The 22,116-nt window shown below is 46.9% G+C and overlaps 1 long non-coding RNA gene across 1 annotated transcript; it reads left to right on the forward strand.

Moving 5' to 3' along the window:
- The first annotated feature begins 4,707 nt into the window (after positions 1 to 4,707).
- On the forward strand, positions 4,708 to 16,399 carry LOC122098827. The gene is made up of 3 exons (XR_006145815.1): positions 4,708 to 5,155; positions 14,362 to 14,515; positions 16,277 to 16,399. It is a non-coding gene; the product is annotated as an uncharacterized LOC122098827 (long non-coding RNA).
- The last annotated feature ends 5,717 nt before the right edge of the window (positions 16,400 to 22,116 follow it).

The raw sequence follows: 22,116 nt of genomic DNA on the forward strand, positions 1-22,116 counted from the left end.
CTGGAGTTCAGGTTTCAGAAAGTATAACAGGTGCCATCTAGCTTATAAGCTGTTTTTCTTTTCTTTTTGCCATTCCGGGGCTTGAACTCAGGGCCTGGACTCTGTCCGTGAGGCTTTTCCGTGCTCGAGGTGAGCACTCCAGCACTTGAGCCACAGATCCACTTCCAGCTTTTTCTAAGAGTCTCAGGGACTTTCCTGCCCAGGCTGACCTCGAACTGTGATCCTCAGATCTCAGCCTCCTGAGTAGCTGGGATGACAGGCGTGAGCCACTGGCGCCCGGCTTCTACTTTTTATTAATTCACAAGCCCACTGAATACAAAGCACAGTGCTCCAAAGACCACGTCTCAAGAGTACACTCATTATATTTGACAGAGCATTTTATATGTGCCACATTCAAGAGATTTAAGGAGCATGCAATGTTTAAATACCTGTTTATTTCTAGAAGAAATGGTTGTGATCTTCCTAGGCCGTTTGTTTAGAATTTGAAGAGAAGAGAAATATTCAAACACACCAATAACATCAAGAATAGACACTCGTCAGTTCCAAGATGGCTCCAGTGCTCGTGGACACACGCGGGTCAATTCCATTGTAAATCCAAGGGTTTACCGCTCTCCACGAGTTCAGGAAAGAGGGCAGATGGTGTGCAGACATGAACGAAGGCCACAGACTTCACAACTGGCATCAAGATAAGACTCACTGAAAACTCACTTCCTCCCATGCTCAAGCGGCTTCCGGACAAGACTCCGAACTGTTCCTGTTATAATAACATCAAACCTTTCCCAGCAATCAGTGCCTAAGAGAGAATTCACAGCCAAAAGAAGCCATCCACACGAGCAGTATGAATCTTAAACAGCTCTCAGACTTCTATTAGCCACAGAAAGACCCATGCCGAGTTCAGCATTCCCAGTGGTGCGGGTTGAACGCCATGATACCTTTGTTATTTCCAGAGCCCTAAAAGAAACCTGGTGGTAGACACCTTGCTACGTTGCCTCGGTAGTCCAGACAGATCTCAAACACCTGTGTGACATTCAGAGGTGACTTTGGGAAACTATCCAGCCTGGCACGGTGCGGGCTGGCGTGATTGGGAAGCATTCTTTACCAAAGATTTTGTCTGAGTGAAGTAGCAAAGGCCGCTTAAAACTTTGCTGAGCCACTCAGTGAAGGTTCTAAAGTCCTGCCTGGTTTTCCATGATTGGTTCTCTCATTTAAGACAATAAGAGTGTTGAACTACAACTAAAAGCAAAATCAACTTTGCTTGTGGGCCTAGGGCTTCATACAGCGAAGATAGGGCATTTGTCAGCGTAGCGAAGGGCACGGAATGCCTTATGCTCTACTAAGGCCTTTAAAAGCAGACACACCACATGCAGAGCAAATCCTCAAGGTCAGCGGAGGGCGCCGCAAGGTGAATACCGAATCGCGCAGAATCCACGTGAAATTCTCACCAAAGGACACAGCTTTACAAACCGGAGGAGGGGACTCAGGTACCAGCAGAGGACAGAATCATGACTAGCCACCCCAGGAGAGTTGTGTTCCCTAAGGAGGTGGAAGGAATCCATTTCTAGTTTTGTTTTTAAGCCAGAAGTGGAGCTACGGCTCAAGTGGAAGAATGCCAATGTTGAGTGAAAAAAACTGACAACACCCAGTCCCCGAGTTCAAGCCCCGGGATTAGCACATACCCACCGCAAAACTGAGAAATAACAGCTTCACAGTGCTACGCCTCACAAAGCCTCCCAGAGGACATTTTTATTAGCCAAGTATATAGACTTGTATAAAAAGATTCCATCCTTGTTCTGTTGTGAAAAAATACTCTAAGAAGCAGCAAGCAGCCCTTGGAGAGGGGAGAATCCAGGCTTATTTTGCAGATTGGCCCCCAGAAGCTCCTACTTCAGTCTATGACCCCGATCCATAAGAATACAAGCCTTTTAGAGAGCACAAGTGTACCCCAATATTTGAGTTCCTCAAAAACGACTTGCAGGCTCTTCCTTACCAGTCTGAGCCAGTTCTGATCATGGCAGGCTTTCCTCTTATTCATGGCAAGCCCTGAGATCCTTACAAACCAAGAAAGAATGAGACACTGTCACGCATCGCCAGAGACCACCAAGCTCAGCGTGGGCTCCTAAAAAACCAAACTATAAAACGTTTAAGGAGAACATCGTCTTGTTTTGTTTTTTTTAAGTGCTGCCTGTGTCTCGCGCCTGTAATCTTACCAACTCAAGAAGGCTGAGATTTGAGGATTGTGATTTGGAGCCAGCCTGGGTAGGAAAGTCTTGAGATTCTCACCTCCAATGAGATCACAGAAAAAGATGGAAATGGCGCCGTGGCTCAAGTGGTAGAGAGCTAGCTTTGGGCACAAGGAGCCCAGGGGCAGCGCCCAGGCCCTGAGTTCAAGTCTCAGGACTGGCAAAAAGAAAAAGAAAGAAAAAAAATCCAATTAAATGTTTTAAAAGGCTTCACTACAAATTGCCTTTAAAAATTTTTTGTGCCAAGTAAGAGGTTTCCTTACGACATTTACACACATACAATAGTGAACTTACATAAAACTCGTGTAAGAAATCATGTAGAAACTCAAATAAAACGTGCATAGACATGCGTGCAGACGCCACGCTCATTCCTGATAACTGCTCTTTACGATAAGGAGAAAAGTAGTAACCCCCATAGAGGTATAAATTGGTGTCGTCACTGTAGTTTAAACCTGAGGTGAACACGCTCGGATGCAGGCGCCAGTGGCTCACGCCTGTAACCGCAGTTACTCAGAAGCCTGAGACCTGGGGGCGGCAGTTCGTAAGCACCCTGGGCAGGAAAGCCACGAGCCAGCCAAAGGCTGGAAGTGGAGCCGTGGCTCAGGCGGCGGAGCGCCGTCCCGGGCCCTGACCGCGGGGCCCGCGCGCCGTCCCGGGCCCCGACCGCGCCTGACCGCGGGGCCCGCGCGCCGTCCCGGGCCCTGACCGCGGGGCCCGCGCGCCGTCCCGGGCCCTGACCCCGACCGCGGGGCCCGCGCGCCGTCCCGGGCCCCGACCACGGCTCCCCGTGGCCGGTTCCTCGGGGACAAGCGTCTCCAGGACGTCGCGCCCAGGCTGGCTTTGAACTCGGGTCCTCGGGTCTCGCCTCCGGGGTCGCGGGGCGCAGGCGCGGCCTTCCCAGGCCGACTGAGAGCGCGAAGGGCTGCGCGGACCGGACGCTCTCGTGGCAACGCGACAGCGCTCAGCCTCACGCTGGGGATGGTCAGGGGCTCCGTCACCCCCAAGCCCGGAGACGGCAGAGGGCGCTCGTGGGCGAAAATCCGGCTCTGTCCCGGCGCCTGGCTGGAGGCAGGTTGACAGGGCCCGCAGGCTGACAGGGCCCGCAGGTTGACAGGGCCCGCAGGTTGACAGGGCCCGGCAGCCGCAGCCGCAGGAGACCGCAGGGGGGGGGGAGAGGGGGGAGGGGGGAGAGGGGGGGAGGGGGAGGGGGGGGGGAGTTAGTGAGGGGAGGGAGGGGGAGAAGAATGAGGTTTCCCAACCCCTGACCCTGCTGGCCCCGCCCCCCGCAGGGACCCAGCGGCGGGATGACGTCACCGCCGGCCGGGCCCCGCGGATTATGCAAAGGAGGCCTCCGCGCTGGCCAATCGCAGGGCGCGACGCGCGGTGACGCCGGGCGCGCGCTCGGGGAGTATTTATAGATCGTATTTAAACAGCCCCTGGGAGCCTCCGCCGGGGCTCGCGCCGGCCGGGCGGGGCGGGCGGGGCGGGTGCGCGCGCCGCTCGGGGGCGGGGCCGGCGGGGCGGGCTGCGCGCGGCCCCCGGGATCCGGGATCTCACTGAAGACGGCGGGGCGGGGCGGGGCGGGGCGGGGCGGGGCGGGGCGGGGCGGGGCGGGGGAATCGAAGGACGGGGCGTCGCAGCCCGCTCCCCACCCGGCCCGCCCGGTGCGGCCCTCCGGGCGGGAGGACGGAGCCGGCGGGGTGCGGGGTGGGGGGGGAGGGGGGCGGGGCCGTCGCAGGAAGCCGCGCGCGCGCACGCGCACCCTCACGCACGCAATGTCTGCTTTTTATTGTGATATTTGCTCGTTTGCCTCCTTTGTCGGCCGAGGGGCCTGGACGCGGGCCCCGCGCGGGCCCCGAGCGCCCCGGCGCGGACGCCCCGCCCCCGAGCGCCCCGGCGCCGGACGCCCCGCCCCCAAGCCGCGGCGCCGGACGCCCCGCCCCCGAGCGCCCCGGCGCCGGACGCCCCGCCCCCGAGCCCCGACGCCCCGCCCCCGAGCCCCGACGCCCCGTCCCCGAGCCGCGGCGCCGGACGCCCCGCCCCCGAGCCCCGGCGCCGGACGCCCCGCCCCCGAGCCCCGACGCCCCGCCCCCGAGCCCGGACGCCCCGCCCCCGAGCGCCCCGGCGCCGGACGCCCCGCCCCCGAGTCCCGACGCCCCGCCCCCGAGCCCCGACGCCCCGCCCCCGAGCCGCGGCGCCGCCCCCGAGCCCCGACGCCCCGCCCCCGAGCCCCGACGCCCCGCCCCCGAGCCCCGACGCCCCGCCCCCGAGCCGCGGCGCCGGACGCCCCGCCCCCGAGCCCCGACGCCCCGCCCCCGAGCCGCGGCGCCGGCCCCGGCGGCTCGCGGAGGTCGGCCGCGCACGCTGCTGCCCGGCCCCGGCGGCTCGCGGAGGTCGGCCGCGCACGCTGCTGCCCGGGCCCGCTGGGAGGCTGCTCGGAGCTCCGCCCCGCCCGGCCGCGCCCGCCGCTTCCTCCGAGCTCCCCGCTCCACCTTGCGGCGGGGGTGGCGGCTGCCCAGCACCCTGAGATTCACGGTCCCGTCTCCAGACCGACTAAAAGCAGCACACTTCCCGATCCTGAGCGTTTCATAGGAGTTTCCTCCCCACAGCGTAAGTCGGCCTCAATTCAGGCTGTTTTCCTCTTCTCTGACTGAACTGCGCCTAACGTCACCTTGGAATGGTGCCCCGAAAGGACAAGGCCCGCCCAGCGCTGGCGGCCCGCGCCTGTCAGGAGGACCAGGGTTCGAAGCCAGCCCGGACAGGAGAGCCCACAAGCCTCTGCCTCCAACCGGCCCCCAGCCAAAGCCGGGCATGGAGCGGTGGCTCAAGGGGTAGAGCTCCGGCCTCGAGCACAAAACCTCAAGAACACTGCTCAGGCTCGGAGCTTAAGCCCCAGAACCAGCACAAAATAGAAAGTAAGTAAAGATAAATGTATTTATATTTGTATAATAAAAGGAATCTTCTCCCTCCTTAAAAATGTTTATATATAGTATATATATTATATATACTGTATATTATGTTTATATATAGTCGGTCACCAAAATCTAGTCAACATTCTTTTTCTTGTCAGATGGCCAAAAGAAAAAACAAAACAAAAGAAAAAACCAAACCCAGCTATAAAACAACCATCAATTAATGAACATAAAGAAGAATGAGGGGCTGGGCAGGTGGCTCAAGTGGTAGAGTGCCAGCCTTGAGCTGAAGAGCTGAGGGACAGCGCCCAGGCCCAGAGTTCAAGCCCCACGACCGACAAAAAAAAAAAAAAATCTTCATTTGAGAGATGATTTGATCATCGCAAAACTCACCCATTTACAGGATACAACAGCTTTTAATAAATTGAGAGGGTATGATACAACCAGCTTCCTATTCTAAACTTTGAACGTATTTGTCACCTCAAAAGAGAAGACTTGGGCTCACCCGATCACCCCTAAACCACCCCAGCCCCAGAAAAACACTAATCTACTTCATAAAGCAAAACAATTCCATTCTGTGTGCCAAGACACGGGCTTGAACTCAGGGCCTTCTTCTCTTCAAAGCTAATGCTCTACCGCTGGAGCTACAGCTCCACTCCCAGCTTCTTGGTGGTTCATTACTAATAAGAGTCTCATAGACTTTCCTCCTGCCTGGGCTGGCTTTGAACCACGATCCTCAGATCTCAGCCTCCTGAGTAGCTGGGATGACAGGCGTGAGCCACTGGTGCCTGGCTGGGCAATCATTTTTAACTTGGTGAATTTTTTTAAAAATGTGGCCACAGAGGGGTCATCCATGATACTCACACTAACGTCTGTGATTTTTGGCAGTTTATCCTTTTCATTCCTACAACGCCTAAACTACCTTAACATTTCTAACACCAACAACAACAAAAAAAAAATAGTGTTTTTTTAAAAAAATCCCTCTCCCTTTCTTTCTCTCATTACAATTTTGAACACTATTTCTTGGAATCTTTTGAAACAGCAGCTGCTCAGGACAACAAATATTAGCTCGAGTAGTTCTAAAATAACTCCTTTCTTCAGCCGTGAAAGGGAGGAGAGTCTGCGTAAATAAAAAATAAAAATATTCCAGTGGCTATGAGTTTTCTCCACAAGTGACTTAGTGAAGGTAAATACCAAAAGCTCTAAAATCGATCATAGTAGCACTTTTGTGAGCTGTCTTCCCTAGGGGTGAGGTCAGTTTAGCTGTTAAAGAAAACCCACTGGGTGGGGAAAAGCTAAACCTGGGCTTTGACATTTCAGTCTTTTTTTGCTAGTGACCTCAGCTCCCTTTCCTGAATTATTGTTGGTTTAAAAACAAAGCAGTGTTTCTAAGTTTCTCTCTTTCCTTTTGGTGTCAGTGTTGGGCCTGGAACTCAGGGCCTCATTCAAGGCTGGTGCTCTACCGCTTGAGTCATAGCTCCATTTTCAGCATTTTTTGCTGGTGGACTGTAGAAAAGAGTCTCACAGGTTTGTCTACGAGGGGCGGCTTTGAACCTGCATCCTCGGGTCTCAGTTTTCTGAGTAGCTAGGCTTACTGGCATGAGCCATTGGCATTTGGCCTGCGTCTCTTTGCTTTTGCTGCAGTAAAAGCTCATGAGCTGGACACGAAGGTCTGATCACTTGAAATAAGAGCTCCTGGGAGATTTGTATCTCTTAGAAGGGGAAATTCAACAGGAAAAAGAAATCAAACAACATGCTCCATTTCTGATCCTGTGATCTATTTTACACCTTTATTGTTGACTTGGTATTTCTGAAGAATAGGGGCCCAGAGTGAATACTACAGTTACACAAAGGCCAGCTGCAGAGTCCTTCAGAAACACTGACTTGTTTTCCAAGCTCCAGAACAGCTCTGGCTCCTGAAGATGAGCTCAAACTGACCAAAGACACAAACTCCTGGGAGATAAAAACCACTGGCCAATAAGAGCTTACAGATAATGTGTGTGTGTGTGTGTGTGTGTGAGCGTGCACAAGCGCACACATGCACACACACACACACATGCATGTGTATGCTGGTACTGGGGTTGGAAGTCAATGCCTAGACCCTGCCCCTTAGATTTTTGCTCTACCACTTGAGCCACGGCTCCACTTCTGGCTTTTTGGTGGTTAACTTGAGCTAAGAATCTCAAGGAACTTTCCTGCCCTGGCTAGCTTCCAACTGTGATCCTCAGATCCTAAGTAGTGAGCCACCACCGCCTGGCTACAGATCGTTTTAACACTTGGCCTAAAAATGCAAAGGCATTAACTCCTTTTAGAATGTAACTGTCTGTGTGTGGGGTGTGTGTCTGTGTCTGTATCTGTGTGTGTGTGTGCAGGTCCTGGGGCTTAAACTCAGGGCCTGAGCCCTGTCCCTGAGCTTTTGTGCTCAAGACTAGAGCTCTAGCACTTGAGCCACAGCTCCACTTCTGGTTTTCTGGTGGTTCATTGGAGATAAGAGTCTCACAGACTTTCCTGCCCAGGCTGACTTTGAACTGTGATCCTCAGATCTCAGCCTCCTGAAGCTCTAGGATTACAGGTGTGAGCCACTGGCTCCCAGCTGTATCTCCAGTTTCCTTTGGGAAATATTATTGTTGTTGTTGTTGTAAAGCAGGAAGATTGCCCCCTATTCAGTTCATGTCAGCTGGTTGGTTGGGGCAGGAATGGAACCCAGGCCCTAGTGGAGCTTGCTTAGCCACAGACTCTACCACCAAGCTACACCCATACAGCACCGTAGCCCAACTTCACTTCAAATACTGAAGTATGCCGAGCATAAGAAGACGCATGGGTATTTTCTAAGTTTGCTCAGAATAGAAAAAAGTCGGGAAGGATATACTCCAAACTGTCAACAAAGGAAAACAAAGACAATTATTGCTTGTTGCCCTCTCTTTCTCTGTCTCTGTGTCTGTCTGTCTTTCTCTGTCTCTCTCTGTGTCTCTCTGCCTCTTTCTCTCTCTCTTTTTCTTGTGCTGATACTGGGGCTTGAACTCAGGACTTTATTTCTTGCTCACCTTTTCTATTCAAGGCTGGTACTCTACCACCTGAACCACACCAGCATTTTTCTGATTAGGTATAAGAGTCTCATAGCTCCCAACTCCCAGCCTTAAATCTCAGCCTCCTGAGTAGCTGGGGTTATAGCTAGGAGCCACAGGGCCCAGCTTACGCTTTCTCTTGAATAGCAACCCTGTGTCTGATAAACAGTCCTTTTTCCTACTTTTTTCAGGGGATCTAGATAGGAGAGCGGGAATCGGCCGCCTGAATTGTTCTGACTACAGAGATTTGTTAGCCTATCATCTGAAGTAAGAGCAGAGCACTTTCTGAATGTTTTGCTAAATGGCTTGAGAAAGAGAGAGAGAGAGAGAGAGAGAGAGAGAGAGAGAGAGAGAGGGCTTCTCTTCTTTCTTCAGTCACAAAGATGATGCTTGAACTCTAGGCCTCAAGCTCTTGCTTGGCTTTTTCCCTCAAGGCTCCTGAGTAGCTAGAATTACAGGTGTGATCATCAACGCCGAAAAAAATCGCTGTCTCTCTGATTTGCTCTTCTTATTGAAAAAAATCACCATAATCATAATATTCCTCATGTTTTAAAATTAACCCAGATGGGAGCCAAGAAGGAGATTGTAATATTTGGTAGCATTTAAATTATTTTCTCTGCATGGTTATGAAAATGAAATCCATTCCACGAAGGTATAAAATTAGCCTGAAGGATTGAGTGGTAATTTAGTTTTATTGGGTATATTATTTCGTATTTATTGAATACCACCGTGTTCCAGAACCTTGTAGGGGACAATATGTGGTCTGTGTTCTTTAGCAAGAACTCTGTTTGCTAGGTTAGGAAATCCCACTGTGTGGCCCAAGAAATGTTTTGCCCGGATGTAAACTGAATTTAGAAGGGCCAGAGACAGTCAGAACTGTGAACATTTCAAGAAACTCACATCCAATAATAAACCTTTCCTTGGTAAAACAGAATAGCAAGCACACTCACAAAAAAGGCAAGAAATCTAAGTTGGGTGCTACTTGGAGATTCGAGTCTCACAGACTTTCCTGCTCAGACTGGCTTTGAACTTTGATCCTCAGATCTCAGCCTCCTGAGTGGCTGGGATGACAGGAGTGAGTCACTGGCACCTAACAATAGGGAATAGTTGCTATCTTCTAGGTCTTAGGTCACTATATAGGTTCATAGCTTTGAGCCTCTCTTTGGAATGGGGGGAACTTGGAGGTTGGGTAAAACACCTCACTCCTGTAATCCCAGCCAAGCTACGCAGGGAGTTAAGATCTGGAGAGTCTTAATTTAAGACCAGCTCCAAGCAGAAAAGTCCATGAGACGCCATAACTAAAATCACCAGCCAAAACCTGGGCTGGAAGTGTGGTTCTGGTTCTGGTGGTAGAGCAGCAGTAGGGCAAGAAAGTCAACCAAGTACTCAGCTTGAGTTCAAAGCCCAGTTCAACAAACCAAACAGACAAATCACAGCATCTAAGCCATAAAGTGCTCGATCTGCCATTCCCTAAGACGCTTTTGTGTGGGTGTCAGTACTAGGGTTTGAACTCAGGGCCTGGGTGCTGCCTTTTAGCTTTGTCACTAAAGGCTGGTGCTCTACCACCTGAGCCACAGCTCCACTACCAGTATTCTGATGATTCACTGGAGATGTGTTTCATGGACTTTCCTCGCTCTGACTGGCTTCGAACCTGGACCCTCAGATCTCAGCCTTCTAAGGAGCTGGGTTGACAGGTATGAGCCATAGTCACCTGGCTCATTTTAATTGTAGTCATTTAATCCATGAGTGTCCTCTTCCTTAAGCAACTAATAGCAATAGTTCTGAACAAAACATGTGTGTTGTAATACTCAGCTTCTTTTCTAAATTAAAATTGCCTCTTAAGCTGGGCATTGGTGGCTCACGCCTGTCATCTAGCTATTCAGAAGGCTGAGACCTGAGGAACACGGTTCAAAGCCAGCCCAGGCAAGAAAGTCCTTAAGACTCGTATCTCCAATGAACTAGCAAATAAGCTCGAAGTGGCGCTGTGGCTCAAGTGGTAGAGCGCTAGTCTTGAGCATATAAAGCTCAGGGACAGCGCCCAGACCCTGAGTTCAAGTCCTAGAACTTGAACCAAATAAAGATAAAATAAAACAATTACCTTGTAGAGCAAAAGGAGCTCAGGGACAGTACCCAGGCCCTGAGTTCAAGCCCCAGGACCTATCTGTGTGTGAAATATGCAGCTATTACTAAATATATTCTTTTGCTAAAATCTGTCAAGATTGATCCCACAGACTTTTTTTTTGTTCAGTCCTGGGGCTTGAACTGAGGGCCTGGGCGCTGTCCCTGAGCCTCTCTGTGCTCAAGGCTAATGCTCTACCATTTGAGCCACACCACCACTTCTGGCTTTTTCTGTGTATGTGGTTACTGAGGAATCAAACCCAGGGCTTCATGCATGCTAGGCGAGCGCTCTACCACTGAGCCACCTGCCCAGCCCCCAGACATGGTTTTATAGGCAAGCTACCTACCCCTGAAAAATGACAGCCACACACAAAAGCACCCAAAGCCATTTTATCCAAGAGAAAAGAATGCTGAAGAATCTCAAAGATGGTAACATCTTTTACTAAAAAGAAGCAAGGAACAATCCAGTCCCGTGAGGAGAAAAAAACCCAACACCTACCAAGAATGTTTGTGGAAGTCAAGCACGTTCATTGTATTTATAAATACAAATATACCACCATATATTTTTTGCACACACGCACCATAAATATCGATGGTATTTGCTCAGCAGGGGTCGGGCTGTAAATGTCTGACAGGGCTGAGCCTCCTTGTTTGTGTGTATGTATTTCTGTCTCCCTGGACTCAAGCTATTAACCACAAAGTCACGTCTGTGATTTACACTCGCAGCCTAGAGCAATGGCAGCCGCCATCACTCTCAAACTTCACTTGCTTACAACACACACTGCATCCATGGTCAGACTACAAGAAGAGCCTTAGGGCCTTGTGTTCTTGCTTGGCTTTTTCAACTCAAGGCTGGTGCTCTGCTGCATGAGCCATCCTCTACTTCTGACTTTTTGCTGGTTCACTAGAGATAAGAGTATCACAAATTTGTCTGCATGGGCTAACCTCAAACCATGATCCTCAACTGTCAGCCTCCTGAGTAGCTAGGATTAACAGGTATAAGTCACTTTTGAAAGTATGTCCTTTCAAATTTACTACTGGTCCTAGGAGGATAAGCTCTGTACCCGTAATGGAATATATGTTATAGTCACATTCTCATTTTCCCCCAAGAATTATCTTTTTTTTATTATCATGCATTGAATGAATCAGAAATCACATTTGAAAAGTGAATGTAATTGCACCAGGCACTGGTGGCTCAGACCTGTTATCCTAGCTACACAGGAGGCTGAGATCCGAGGGTCACAGTTTGAAGCCAGTTTAGGGAGGAAAATCTATGAGACTGTATCTTCACTAAACTACCAAAAAGACCAAAAAGAAGGAAGGAAGGAAGGAAGGAAGGAAGGAAGGAAGGAAGGAAGGAAGGAAGGAGGGAGGGAAGAAAGGAAGGAGGGAAGGAAGGAAGGAGGGAAGGAAGGGAAAGAGGGAGAGGGAGAAGGATGGAAGGGGAGAGAGAGAGGGAGAGGGAGAGGGAGGGAAGGAGAGAGAGAGAGAGAGAGAGAGAGAGAGAGAGAGAGAGAGAGAGAGAGAGAGAGAGAGCGAGCGAGCAGATGAAGGTATTAGAAATGACAAAGCAGTGGACCTGCTGATACTACAGGCAACCTCACTAGGACCAGAACTCTAAGCAGCAAACAACTCAAGGAGTTAAAGCAATCCAGTTTTGGTGGCAGTTATCCAGAAAACTGTGATAAAAATCTGTAGCTTTATGCTGTTAAATTTTGGAATAATGTTTTATATAATGAAAACTCAGGAAATGTGAAGTCCAAAAGGAATAGTGTGTATGTGTGTGTGTGTGTGTGTGTGTGTGTGTGTGTGTGTGTGTACCAATACTGGGTCTTGAACTTTGGACCTGTGCACTGTCCCTGAGCAAAATACTTTGCTCAAGCACTCTACCACTTGAGCCACAGCTCCACATCTGGCTTTTTGTTAGCTAACTGGAAATAAAATCTCATGATCTTTCCTGCCTGACTTCAAACTCGGATCCTCAGAGCGCAGCCTGCAGAGTAGCTGGGATTACAGGCGTGAGCCACCAGTGCCTGACCCACAAGCAGTTATCTTAATCCCTTGGGCTGTGAACACCTTATTGTATGTCTATTATATTGCATAAGGAAGGACTTAAACTTGACTTGAAAGAACCTCATTTCTCCAGCCTGATGTCAAATGTCTTCCAGAGGACCAGTGAAACATGTCAAGACATTTGAAATCTATAGTGTACAGCAAGATTGTACGTTGTTATTTCTGTGAACTGTGATAGGAAAATCCTTATGAAGTACGAAAACACTGCCCACATCCATGAAAATAGTAGCGTAGCATTTCCACAGTGGAAACAGAGTTCCCAGGGCAGAATGGCTATCAGCAGAAAGCTCCGTTCCAATGAACTCATCCTGTCTAGACCAGCCCAGCATCAAAAGTGAAAACAGATGACTGAGCTATTTCCTTTTCTTTGAAACTTTGACCCTGCAATGTTCATTGATATGGCTTCAGAGCTAAGTATATGAAGGTTCATCAGAAAAGTCAAGGTGAAAATTGCAAAGTCAGAGCGGGCAATGTGGCTTAGTGGTAGAGTGCTTGCCTTGTATGTATGAAGTCCTGGGTTCGATTCCTCCATACCAGATAAACAGAAAAAGCCGGAAGTGGCGCTGTGGCTCAAGTGTAGCGTGCTCACCTTGAGCAAAAGAAGCTCAGGGACAGTGCCCAGGCCCCTAGTTAAAGCCCCAGGACTGGAAAAAAAAAAAAAAAAAGAATTGCAAAGCCAGAAGCACTACTTTAAATGAAGAATTAGAATAATTTAGTCAGGTGCTGGTGGCTCATGCCTGTAATCATTGCTATTGAAGGGGCTGAGATAGGAGGATCACGGTTCAAAGCCAGCCTGGGCAGGAGAGTTGGTGAGACTTTCCAATTACCTAGAAAAAGCCAGAAGTGGAGCTATGGTTTCAGCTGTAGAACGCTAGCCTCGAGCCAAAGAAGCTCAGAGCCCAGGCCCTGAGTTCAAGCCAAGGACCAGCTCACAGACACAAAAATATCTCACTTAAATTATGGTGCGTCTGGCTTCTGATGTATAGCTGAAAGTTCTTTTAAGCAAATGTTATTTTTAGTTATTGCTGTCATTGCAAAAAGAATAATATCAAGAAATAGAATGATACAGTATGTGCTGCCAGGGACTGGTGGCTCACAGCCATAATCACAGCTACTTAGAAGGCTGAGATCTGAGCTCTGCAGTTCAAAGCCAGCTCAAGCAGGAAAGTCCACAAGACTCTTATATCCAGTTAATTACCAAAAAGCCAGATGTGGTAGAGTGGTAGCATTCAGCAAAAAAGCTGCCTAGTTTGTGAGTTCAAGCCCCAGGACTGTGTGTACACACAAAAAGAATTTCATGCCGGGTGCTGGTGGCTCACGCCTATAATCCTAGTTACTCAGGAGGCTGAGATCTGAGGATCGTGGTTCAAAGCCAGCCCAGGCAAGAAAGTCCGTGAAACTTTTATCTCCAATAAACCACCAGAAAACTGGAAGTGGCGCTGTGGCTCAAGTGGTAGGTAGGGCACTAGCCTTGAGCTGAAGAGCTGAGGGACAGCACTCAAGCCCAGAGTTCAAGCCCCATGACCGACAAAAAAAAAAAAAAAAGAATTTCACGTGCTTAATTTCAGAGAATGTTTTATTTAAGGTCTTCACTCATAGCAAATGCTTAGAATCTCCCATGGAGAAATAACCCACTTTGATTTCTTTCTTTTATTTTTAAACTCAGGCTTTATAATAACTTCTTTCATAATAAGTGCTAATAAAAGCATTTCTTGTCTCCTCTGTCACTTGACCTGAGGTTTTCAAAGTATTCCCACCAAAGAATCTGATGTCCAAAGAAGAAATCTTTTGATGTCAGTATACAGAATTAATCCACTGTCTGGAGTTTGGCTATCCAGACCCAGATATTAACAACTGTTCAATTAAATTACAGCAGTTGTATTTGAAAGTTCTCCACGTGACCACAGACAAAAACTACATCCCCTCTCACCACTTTCCAACTTTATCTTTCAGACTTACAAGCTGTATGTAAAGAAAATAAGCACAGAATGCAAAACCAGCTAAAGCCACCAGCACAACCATGTTCATTGCAGCATTGTTTAAACATAGCCAAGAGCTGGAATCAACTCAGACGCCCCTCAACAGACAAATGGATCAAGAAAATGTGGTATATGTACATAAGGGAATTCTATGCTTCCATCAGAAAGGATGGCATTGCCCCATTCATAAGGAAATGGAAATACTTGGAAAAAATTATATTAAGTGAAGTAAGCCAGGCCCAAAGAAACATAGGCTGCTTGGTTCCCTTCATGTATAATAACTACAATGTGCCTTTACTGAGCAGTGTGTTTGATAACACAGATGGGTATAGAATGTTTTAGACCTATACATCTAAGCATTTAAGCAAATGAACATTCATTGTTTTCTAGCATCATGGCTACATTTACTCACTCATTTATATGTTCAGATAATACTTACTATTCATATACATACATATATATATGCTCGGGGCCTGGGTGCTGTCCCTCAGTTCTTCAGCTCATGGCAAGCACTCTACCACTTGAGCCACAGTGCCACTTCCAGCTTTTTCTGCTTATGTGACGCTGAGAAATTGAACCCAGGGCCTCATGCATGCCAGGCAAACACTCTACCACTGAGCCACCTGCCCAGCCCTGGTCATATATTTTTATATCAAGCAATAGATAAAACTCTGGGGTGGTAATGCCGGGCAAGGCCGGTAAGATCTTCATGAAGAGTAGAGGCTTTTCTGAGCAGGCTTAGACAGTTCAAGCTATTGAGAGAGATATTTCTAAAAGTCGTCCAAATCAAAACAGATCTTGAAGAAAAGAAGGAAGGAGGAAGAAAGAAAGGGAGGGAGGGAGGGAAAGAAAGAGCAGGAAGAAGGAACAAAGAAGAAAAGAAAAAGAAGAGAAGAGGGGAGGGAAGACAGAAAGGGATAGAGGGAAGGAGAGAGGAAAGGAATGAAGAAACAAAGAAAGAAAAGTCAGGAAGGAGGGAAAGAGAAAAAGAAAGAGAAGAGAGGGGAGGGAAGAGGGGAGGACAGAGAGGAGAGAGAAAAAAGGAAGGAAGGAACAAAGAAAGAGAAAAAGGAAGAAAAAAGAAAGAAAGTAAAAGAGAAAGAGAGAAGAGGAGCAGGAGAGAGGGAGAAGAAACAGAGAAAAAGGAAAAGAGAAAAGAGAGGGAGGGACAGAGGGAAGGAGAGAGGGAAGGAAGGATGGAAGGAAAGAATGAAGGAACAAAGGGAAGGAGGGAAGAAAGGAAGAAGGGAGGGAGGGAGGGAGACAAGGAAGGGAAAGAAGAGTTAGAGATCAGAAGTAGCCATATAATCTTCATAAGGACCTGGCACCCCTACATAACTCACATTGCATTTCAAGAAGGATTATCTGGGAAGTTTCGTGCAGAGGTGACTTTGCCTTTCAGGGTGAAGCGGAGGCTTGCCTGTGTTTTCTTTCCATAGATGGTGAGCCATTCCTGTGCCCAAATCGATGATATCATCTGCCATTACACCTTTGCAAATAGTTCTGCCGTTATGAAACGGAAACCGGAACACAAACGGGGGAAAGAGCACCGCAGACTAACAAAACACAATCTGCAAATGAACTCTTGTTTGTGTTTCATAAAAGAGACATTTTCACACCTGGGAGACAGTGGTTACGGTTTTATAGCCAGATCATTTATGCAACTCTGTTGACGCTACTATTTTATATTCAATATTTGCTTGATTTTTTTTTCTACTGAGAAACATAAACCAAATTCATCGTTATTTATTTTGCAAAATGTGCCTATGAGGTCTATTCCTTGCTTCGTTTGAGAAAAAGTTAAAGCCTTCAGGGTTAGAAATAAAAATGATCTTACAAAAAGGTTTTCTTCATGAGAAATGCATTCAAATAGCAATTTCTATTTATAGGTAAACATCTTCAAGTTGCCTGAGGAAATCTTAACCAGGAGCCAGTGGATCCCACCTGTCATCCTAGCTACTGAGGAGGCTGAGATCTGAGCATCATGGTTCGAAGCCAGCCTGGGCAGGAAAGTTCCCGTGAGACACAGGCCCTGAGTTCAATCTCCACAACTGACCAAAAAAGGAAAGAAAGAAGGAAAGAGAGATGGAAGGAAGGAAGGAAAGAAGGAAGGAAGGAAGAAAGGAAAAAAAAGAAAGAAATCTTATACAAACTCATAGTAAATCTAAATGCTTTCCTCTTACCTGATCTGGGATTTAGTGTAGTCCAATTTGATGCATCCCAAGGAAAGCTGGACCAAGAAATAAATGAGAATTGTGGTTTAAAGCCAGCCTGGGCAGGAAAGTCTGTGAGACTCTTATTTCCAACTGATCACCGAAAAAGCCACAAGTGGAAGAGTATCAGTTATGAGCAAAAAAGCTAACAGACAGCACCAGGCCCTGAATTCAAGCCCCAAGCAGGTGTGTGAACACATGCACGCACACACACACACACACACACACACACACACACACACAATTTTATAGTAATAATCCATATAACCATTGCCTGGATTTGACTTTTTTCTGTCTCTACATGTGGATCTATTTTTGAGCTCTCAATTCTGAAATATGCTTGTTGATGTTTATGCCAGTAACACAGAGATTGTAGCTTTATAATAGCAAGTCTTGAAATCCTACAGTAGAAATATTTCCATTTCTTTTCAAGTTTGCTTTGCAGTCTAGGTGCTTTGTATCTCCATATAAATTTTAGAATCATGTCAATTTCTCTTAAAAAATAGGATGCTTCTATGTATGATATAGATTTATAGATGAGACTTGTCTCAATATTATATTATTTATTTATTTATTTTGTTGGCCATGGGTGCTGGTCACTGTCACTGAGCTTTTTTTTTTTTGTTCAAGGCTAGCCCTCTACTACTCTGAGCCACAGATATACTTCCAATTTTTAGTGCTTCATTGGAGATAGAAATCTCAAGGCCATTCCCGCCCTGGCTGGCTTTGAACCCTGATCCTCAGATTTCAGCCCCCTGAGTATCTAGGATTACAGGTCTGAGTTACCAGCACCAGCTCCATGATATTTTTCTTAAAGATTGTGTTCTCTATGATAACTTTTCCTAAATGCTGGTGCTGAGGCTTGTACTCAGGGCTTTAGACTTGTCCCTTAGCTTTTTCATTCAATGCTAGCACTCTACTCTTGGAGCCACAAGTCCACTTCCAACTTTTTGGTGGTTTAATGGAGATGAGAATCTCATGGACTTTCCTGCCCAGGGTTGGCGTAGAAACATGATCCTCAGATCTCAGCCTCCTGAGTAGCCAGGATTATACCTATGAGCTACCAGAGCCTGGCTTCTGAGCTTTGTTGTTAGTCTCTATCTGAAATTCACCTTTTCTCTCTTTACTATAAAGTAACTCTTACTTACTTTTCAACATGTAGGTCTAGAAATAGCACTCAGGCAAGTCTTTGCAGCAAGTTCCAGTTAATTAATTCCTTGTTCAGAGCTCCATGATTAAGTGTACATACATTACTGCCAGTTGGCCATGTTGTTTTATAGTTTTTCTTAAGTCACGTAGCTTATTCAATAACTTGCACATAGTAAATTATCCTTACTTCTTTTCTGTGTGCGTTTGCCATTCCTGGGACTTGAACTCAGGGCCTGAACATTGTCCCTGAGTTTATTTTGCTCAAGACTAGTGCTTTACAACTTGAACCACAGCTCCACTTCTGTCTTTCTGCTGGTTAATTGGTGGTGAGAATCTCATTGACTTTTTTGCCCTGCCTGGCTTTGAACCAGGATCCTCAGGTCTCAGCCTCCTGAGTAGCAGAGCCTACAGGCACAAGCCACCAATGCCTGGCTTCCTTACATATTTTTATCCGTCAAAGTCTCTTTTGTCTGCCTAACATATTCCAGAGATTACATCTTAGCTTACAGAAACAAGCCTAGGCAGATAGGTGAATAGAATAATCACAGATGATGCCAGGTGATACAGAGATTAAAACAAAATGAAAGGCCCCAGACAAGGCACAACTACTTCACCTCAGAGGGAAGTGGGATTTTCAGGAAGTGACATCTAACCTGAACCAAAACCAAGGATACAAACAGTACCTGCAAGAGCCCGTGTGGGTAAAGAGTCTTTCACATGAATGAAGCAGGAGGTGCGAAGGCCCTGGTGTGAAGTCAAGGGCAGACAAGCCAGCATGCATAGCAGAGGAGAGAGTCCGGGGAGACTCCTCAGAGATGACACTCGAGAAGATGAGGAGGGGTTATCCTGTCAGTAAAACCAGAGGGAAAATAGTCAAGGCAGAGCAAGTTACAAAAGGCAAAGAGAAATGCACAGCCAAGAAGACTGCCCAGTACCAGTGGCTCACACCTGTCATCTTAGCCACTCAGGAGGAGGAGATCTGAGGATCAAGGTTCCAAGTCAGCCTAGGCAGAAATGCCCGTGAGACTCTTATCTCCAATTAGCCAGCAGAAAGTAAGAAGTCGGGGTGGGTAGAAATGGTAGAGAGTAGAACACCAGCCTCGAGCAAAAAAAAGCCTAGCAAGAGCATGAGGCCCCGAGTTCAAGTCTCACTACTGGCACAAAACTAAACAAAAAGAAGAGTGTGGTAGGAGGGATTTCAGAGGAGCCAAAAAACAGCATGGGTTTGGGGATAAAAAGAAAATGGGAAAACAGAAACTCTTGTGGTGGATATTTATTCTGATTGAAAGAAGAGTTGAGATCAATAGGTAGAATAGAATATGTATGTGTATGTATGTAATATGTGTGTATGTATGTATGTATGTATGTATGTATGTATGTATATGGCTCACAGCTCTCATCTGTAACCCTAGCTACTCAGGAGGCTGATATCTGAGGATTGTGATCTGAAGCCAGCCTGGGCAGCAGTGTCCATGAGACTCTTAACTCCAATTAACCACCCCTCCTCCCCCCAAAAAAAGTTGAAGTGGAACTGTGGCTCAAGTATAGAGCACTAGCCTTGAGCACAAAAGCTCAGGGACAGCATCCAGGGCCTGAGTTCAAGCCCCAGGACCAGCCCCAATTTAACAAATAAATAAAAAGAGCCAGACACGAGCTTCTCAGAGAACTGTAGGCCAGCGATCACGACTGACTGTATTAGCGATGGAAGAACAGGATCTTGTGTCTGAATTTAACGCACAATGATCAAGCTCCGGTTCTGGCCTGAGTGTGTTCTGAACCTAGATCCTGAGATCTCAGTCTCCCGAGTAGGTAGGTGACAGGAGTGAGCCATGGGTGTGCAGCATCTTTAAGCTATCTGAGTACGTGGCTATATGAAGAGTCTGGAGCCCATCTTTGAAGCAGACCCTTTAACACATACCAGTTGGGTGACCTTGGAGAAATGTCACCGAAATCCGGCCTTTTGGCAAAATGGTAACAGCAGGCAAGGGGGGAAATGCACCCACGAAGGAGTGAGGACCCAAGAATGTCTGTGGGCTGTGCCAGGGTGGCATGTTTGGCTAGAATGCCTCGCTAAGGGACGCGTAAGGTGCTCAGGGACAAGGGACTCCTCTGTATGCTTCGTTGTCACCTCCCGTGAATGTAGAATGATTTCAAAGTATGAGTCCCTTATTATGTGGCCAGTGAGTACTTAAAATGTGCTGGAAAGCCAGGCGCCAGGGGCTCACGCCCGTCATCCTAGCTGCTCAGAAGGCTGAGATCTGAAGTTGGTGGTTCAAAGCCAGCCCTGGCAGGCAAGTGTGTGAGCCTCTTATCTCTAATGAACCACCAGAAAACTGGAAGTAGAGCTGTGACTCAAAGTGATGAGTGAGAGACTTGAGCTGAAGAGCTGAGGGACAGCGCCCAGGCCCAGAGTTCAAGCCCCATGACTGACCAAAAAAAAAAAAAGATATTGCCAGAGTACTATTTTTAAGAATCTTAAAACATTTAATTTTTTAACATAAATAACTCACCTACCACACAGCTCCTCCTCCACGCTGCCTTATGTCCAGCCACATATCAAACCTACACAAAAGCTACCATTGTGCTCACTGTAAAACAAAGACAGACTAGCAAAAGAAAGCATTTCACTTCCTCCTTCTGACAGAACAAGAAAACAGCTGGGAGGGAGCATATATTTCAAGGAGCTGCTTTTTCTTATTGGAATATAGAATTTTTTTCCTGCAGCAAAAGCTCCTATGCACATACAATATAGGTATACATTTTTTTTTTTTTGGCTCGAACTCTGGGCCTAGGCGCTGTCCCTCAGCTCTTCAGCTCCAGGTTAGCGCTCTACCGCTTGAGCCATAGCACCAATTCTGGTTTGCTGAGTGGTTTACTGGAGATAAGAGTCTCAGGTAGTTTCCTGCCCGGGCTGGCTTTGAACTGTGGTCCTCAGATCTCAGCCTCCTGAGTAGCTGGGATGACAGGCGTGAGCCACTGGCGCCTGGCCATACCTTTTCATTTTTTTTTTTTTTAAACAACCTCTAGACATTCTAGTTACATAGCTGGCTTTGCTGTTTTACTGCTCTTCTTGTTTTTGCCTTTTACTGGATAGTAACATTCTCAGTTTGGAAATTGCTGCATTCTGTCATAGTACATTGTTACTGTTTTGCTAAAATCATCATTCCTCATATATAACATATTGCATACAATGCTGTATATACTATGTAGTGTGTATGCAATATCCATATACTACCTATATTATCTAATAGTTTATATAATGCATTGTATACATATTATATACATATATGGCATATATAATATATACTATTACTATACAGTAATATATTTATACTATATATGTATTATATATAACATAAAACAGTATATACTACAGATAGCAGATACACTACATATAGTGTATATATACTATATTCTATATATACACTATATAGTAATATACAGTATGTTATATAGTACGTATAGTAATATATATTATGTACTATATATTGTGTATCATAATATAGTATATACAACCTAGATACTATATATAATACTACATATTATACTATACAGTACATATACAGTATATACTAATACTATATATATGCCATATATAATGCTATATAAACTACATTAGTATGCATACTATATACTATATACAATATATATTACTATACACACTATATGTAGCATAGATAGTATATTCTAAAGAGTACAATAGTGCACAATATATATTATGTATAGTAACATATACCATATATAGTATATGGAATATATACATATACATTGCATATTGTTATATACATTATATATGTGTATAATACACTGTGCATGACATATAGTATATATTAGCATATAATGCCACTTATTTAGCACTTATTTAGCATAGAGCAAACCCTCTCTCCTGCCAAGGGTATTTAACAGACCACTTTCACCATGTTTAAGCTGTTATTAATCAAGGTGTATTGATTGACGGTGTTGATCACTTGGAGGCTGACGGCAATAATGATGAAGACAGAGTTCACCTTCTAGAAACACTGGCCTTCGCTTAGTTTGCACAGCTGAGGACTGCTAGTTTCCTCTTTCTTTCCCTCTTACTGATTCTTGCATCCCCGCTGGACGAGGCATGCATTTCACTGTTTTCCTCCTGCGGCACAGGAGGCCCTGGGTTCCCCTCATCCCCAGCCACAGGTGCACCAGCCGTGAGAACACCGTCCAGCCGGCTGGGCGGCCCCCACAGGGCTGCTACCAGGTGCTTGCTGTTGTCTTGCTACGTGGCTCTCCAATGAGTCAGGCACGTGCTGCAGGGCGGTGCTGAAGCCTGGCACCAGGAGAGGGCTCTTCCCTGTCTTCAGAGTTTCAACGGAAAGCTCTAGCGAGGTACA

This window comes from Dipodomys spectabilis, unplaced genomic scaffold (genome assembly GCF_019054845.1).
Source record: "Dipodomys spectabilis isolate Male_0828 unplaced genomic scaffold, ASM1905484v1 ptg000493l, whole genome shotgun sequence".
Classification (NCBI taxonomy): Eukaryota; Metazoa; Chordata; class Mammalia; order Rodentia; family Heteromyidae; genus Dipodomys; species Dipodomys spectabilis.